Here is a 5,491-nt window from a genome sequence, read left to right on the forward strand (position 1 = left end):
ATCTTAAAAAAAAAAAAAAAAAGTAACATTCTCTTAACTGAAAACATTTCCTGTTTTCAGGAAATTTGAAGCAATATTTACTAGAACTATAGTTTTACCCAACACTAAGGCAACTCCAGGCATGGCCTCTGGTCATAATTACTGCTTCAAAGCATCTACAACTCTTCTAGCTGCATATGTAATGTTTATATTTGTTGTATCTTTCTGATGCGTTGATGCTTTTATTATGAAATACCTTTGTTTCTATGAATATTTCTTGTTTTAAAAGCTATTTTGTCTGATATTAGTAGAGCCACTCCAGCTCTCTATTGATTACTGTTTTGTATCCATGGTGGATCTTTTCCATCTACTTACTTTTAATTTTAAGCCTATTGGTGCATACAGTTTAAGCTCTGTCTTGCTTGTTAAATTCAGTCTGACAGAACTCTGCCTTTTGGGTTACTTAAGCCGTCTATAGTTAATAGAATTATTGATATTTTTTTCTGTTTTCTTTTTTTTTTGTATTTCCTATTTTGTTTCTATATGTCTCCTGTCTTTTTCCTCCTCTTCCTCCTGTACCTGCATTCTTTTGCATTAAATATTTTTTTAGTGTATCATTTTAATCCCTTTTGATTTTCTTTTTTACTATATTTGTGAGTTACTTCCATAGTTGTTATATCTTCATTTATCACAACCTACTTTAAATTAATATTCTGGCAAAATTCAGAAAGTTTGCTCCAATTTATTTCCTTTTCCTAGACTTCCTTCCCTTGTGCTGTATGTATTATAAGCTCAGTTATGCAATGTTATAAATTATTGCTTTATACAGTCTTAGGTCTTTATAGAAGAGTCGAGAAAATAAACACACCCAGTTTCGTTAACCCATGTATTTATGCCATTTCTGATCGTTTCTTTCCAAGGATTCAAGTTGCTGTCTTAATTTGCTTTTGGCATGAAGGACTTCCTCCAGTATTTCTGATAAGGCAGGTCTGCTAGCAATGTTTTCATTTACTTTTGCTTTTGAAGAGTGGATTTGGGTGATACAAAATCCTTGGATTTTAAGCACTCTGTCATTCCGCTGCTTCCTGGACTCCCATTGTTTCAGATGAAGAGTCTGATGTTAATTGGTCCCCTGTAGTAATGAGTCATTTTTTTCTCTTGCTTTCAAATTTTCTCTTTGTTTTTTGGCATTCACCAGTTTAAATATTATGTATTTAGGTGGGGATCTCTTTGTATTTATCCCTCTTGGAGTTATTTGAGTTTTTGGAAGTATAGATTAATGGCTTTTGTCAACTTAGAGGTTTTTTTGCCATTGTTTTTTGAAATATTTTTCTGACCCTTTCTTTCCTCTCCTTCTTGGACTCATTACACATATGTTGGTGTGCTTGGTATGTCCCATAGGTCTCCAGGGTGCTGTTCTGTTTTCTTCAATCTCTTTTCTCTGTCCTTCAGATTGAATCATTTCTATTGATTTATCTTTAAGTTCACTTATTTTTTCTCCTGTCATCTATTGCCGAGCTTCTCTAGTGGACTTTTCATTTGTTATTGTACATTTCTTTTTTATTTTTTTTTTAACATTTATTTATTTTTTAGAGACAGAGAGAGCATGAGCAGGGGAGGGGCAGAGAGAGAGGGAGACACAGAATCTAAAGCAGGCTCCAGGCTCTGAACTGTCAGCACACAGCCCAATGTAGGGCTCCAACTCAGGAACCACGAGATCACGACCTGAGCCAAAGTTGGACGCTCAACTGAAGGATAATCTGTCTCTATTCAGTTTTTTGGTTATTTTTTAAGAAACTTTGTGTTTATTTTTAAGCTCAGTTTTCTAGGGGGTTGCCCTGTGTCTGCATAGCTTAGTGGTCAGCCAACCACCAGACAGGCACCTCAACCAGTCAGATTTCTGCCCTCTGCTGATCGATCTGTTTGTAGATGGGGAGTGACTTCAGTGTTTGGGGTGTTTTCAAGTCTGTCCTGGCTTTTACTTTTTGCTGAACCCCTTTTAAGTTCCTGTGCACATGAAAGCAGCCTCAGAGTTAGCCAGGAATATACAGCTTGGACCTCTCTGGTCTCTCCTCTGCATGTGTGCAGCTTTAGATCAGCCAGAAAGCTGCACGTTCCAACTAGATTGCAACCTCAGGGTTAGTAGAGCCACCAGGTGTCCCGCTTGCATAGCAATGTGGTCATTACTTCTATTGATAAAGCTATTATTGGATGTTGGTATCACCTGTCACTCCAAATTGAGTGAACCCCATCTTCAACCACAGGAACCTGCTGGTCTTCACGTTCTGTTTTGCCTGGACAGAACCTCCATAATGACTGAGCTGGGGGAGTAGGGAATGGTAACAGCCCTGGGTGAGAACGCCACAGTCTCCCACTGTTCCTCCACAAAGTTCAGCAATTTTCCAAACAAATACGTCTCAGATTGCTGTATGCTTTGGGCCAGTTTCCAGAGCACTAAAGTTGTTTTGCCACTTCCCCCCACCCCCCTTGGCATTATAGTTGCATTTTTGAGGAGAGGATTTGCTGACGTCTTTAACTTGGCTATAGCTGGAAGTGCTACCCAAAGCATCTGAGACTTGAATTATGATTGAGTAATGGGAGAAGTTGAAACTTGGAAAAGGATTGTACTCCTGTCATAACTGCCTACACAGCCCACTGCAAACTGGTGATCCAGTTCTTTAAGATGGTTATGACTGAGAATGGGAACTGGCCGGGGAACAGGGGGTATGTGCTGTTTCCTTTCTGTCTTCTGCTGGTAGTCCTGTATTTTCTCCTGTTCCACTTTTTGCAAACTATCCATGGATTCGTTGACATAACTTCCTTCAGTCCTTTGAGAGTGGACCATCATTGGTTACCGATAGTCACGATAGTCCAACCTCCACAGCAGGCCATCTTAGTTTATGTCTTTACAGCAACATTTGTGCAGGTGTTCAGTATTACTACCTCTTACCTTGTTAGGCAAAATGATTGGGAATTGGAAAAATGAAAATCCCACAGCGAATGATAAGAACTTATAAGTTCCATGAATTCGAAACAGGAATCCATAGATCATTGAACTGAAGTCAATGATATGCTCACCTGTGAAGGATCAAAACTGAAGAATAATTGTACTAGTCTGGTTGTGGGTAGTAGGGGGTATATGGTAAAGAAGGGATGGACTCCTGGGGGGCCTAGAGACTTTGCCTTTTCAACAAGGCTTTAATAATTGTGTGGTTATGTGGTGTTTTCATATTGAATAATACCATGTTTGTCTTCACCACCTCATATGAACTAAGTGTCCTGTTATTAGACAGTAAAGTTTTGTTTCTTGCTGACATCTTTAGTGAGTTCATAGAGACCTTGTCACACTCTACATGTCTCGTAACTATGTAGTAGGTCTTTTCTTAGGGAAATCAAAGTTCTCTTTTCTATGTGTTTTTCATGAAAAGGGATAGATTGGTTGCTACCACAAAAGATCAATTTCTCTAAAATACTACTTTCATCAGATTTGTAGCTTGACATACTTAACCTTTTTATTGTCTTTCGTAAGCACAATTAATTACCAGTATCTTCTTCAACTGCCCTAAAGGTGCATATCCTTACTGGGGCTACGTAACTTTGTTTTTTAGTTTATTACTTTTTTAATGACTGGTAGATGTTACTTTATTTTTTCTTTGTAATTTATTTGTATGTTAAAAAATTTTTTTAATATTATTTTGAGAGAGAGAGAGAGCAGGAGCAGGGGAGGGGCGGGGAGAGGGAGACATGGAATCCAAAGCAGGCTCCAGGCTCTAAGCTGTCAGCACAGAGCCTGCTGAGGGGCTCGAACTCACGGACCGTGAGATCATGACCTGAGCCAAAGTCTGGCGCTTAACCGACTGAGCCACCCAGGTGCCCAATCTGTTTCTTTCTTTCTTTTTTTTTTTTTTTTTTTTTAAATAATTTTAAGTTTATTTTGAGAGAGAGCATGAGCAGGGGAGAGGGAGAGAGAGAATCCCAAGCAGGATCTGTGCTATCCGCAGGGATCCTGATGCAGGGCTTGAACTCACGAGCCGCGAGATCATGACTTGAACCCAAATCAAGATTCAGTCACTTGACTGAGCCACACAGGAGCCCCTGATCTCATCTCTTTTAATGGCCACATAGTATTCCATTGTATGGATTATTATTTATCCATTCTTGTATTGATGGGTGTTAGGTAGTTTAAAATTTTCCTTATTACCGATTAGATTGAGATAAACATCCTTGTCTGAATGTTTGTCTTTACAGATTTCTATAGAAAGGATTTCTTTTTTTGAGCAGGGCAAATCATAAAATTTTATTGAAAAACTTTTTTTTAAAAAAATTCTCAAGTTAGTTAACATACAGTGTAGTCTTGGCCTCAGGAGTAGAAGCCAGTGATTCATCATTTATATACGATACCCAGTGCTCATCCCAACCAGTGCCCTCCTGAATGGCCCATCCCCCATCTTCCCCACCCCCATCAACCCTCCGTTTGTTCTCTGTAAGTCTCTTATGGTTCGCCTCCCTGTTTTTATCTTGCTTTTCCTTCCTTTCCCCTATGATCATCTGTTAAGTTTCTCAGATTCCACATGAGTGAAATCATGTGAGGTCAGTCTTTCTCTGACCGATTTATATACAAAAGGTTTCTAAAAGTGGAATTACTAGATCGTGAGTTTTCCAAGTTTGCCAATATCGATAGATTCTGCCAAATTTCCCTCCAAAAAAGTTGCACTAATCTACATTACTACTAATGGTGATTGAGTAAAAATTCTCCATTTACCAGTACTGTATGTTATGAATCTTAGACTTTTCCCTCTGAACGGAAAAACTGGGGACTTTTTTTGGAGTGTGGTGCCAGCAGAGCATACACTGGCTTGCATTGTTACTTTTTCCAGCCAGTGACCTCTTGTGACCTCTTTTTTTTTTTTTTACTTGAACTTTATTTTTTTAATTTTCTTTTTTATTTTATTTTATTTTTATTTTATTTTTTATTTTTCAAAATTTACATCCAAATTAGTTAGCATTTAGTGCAACAATGATTTCAGGAGTAGATTCCTTAGTGCCCCTTACCCATTTAGCCCATCCCACCTCCCACAACCCTTCCAGCAACCCTCAGTTTGTTCTCCATATTTATGAGTCTTCTGTTTTGTACCCCTCCCTGTTTTTATATTATTTTTGTTTCCCTTCCCTTATGTTCATCTGTTTTGTCTCTTAAAGTCCTCATATGAGGGAAGTCATATGATTTTTGTCTTTCTCTAATTTCACTTAGCATAATACCCTCCAGTTCCATCCACGTAGTTGCAAATGGCAGATTTCATTCTTTCTGGTTGCCGAGTAATACTCCATGGTATATATATACCACATCTTTATCCATTCATCCATCAATGGACATTTGGGCTCTTTCCATACTTTGGCTATTGTTGATAGTGCTATAAACATGGGGATGCATGTGTCCCTTTGAAACAGCACACCTGTATCCCTTGGATAAATGCCTAGTAGTGCAATTGTTGGGTCATAGGGTAGTTCTATT

The sequence above is a fragment of the Panthera leo genome, chromosome A3 (assembly GCF_018350215.1).
Source record: "Panthera leo isolate Ple1 chromosome A3, P.leo_Ple1_pat1.1, whole genome shotgun sequence".
NCBI classification, from domain to species: domain Eukaryota; kingdom Metazoa; phylum Chordata; class Mammalia; order Carnivora; family Felidae; genus Panthera; species Panthera leo.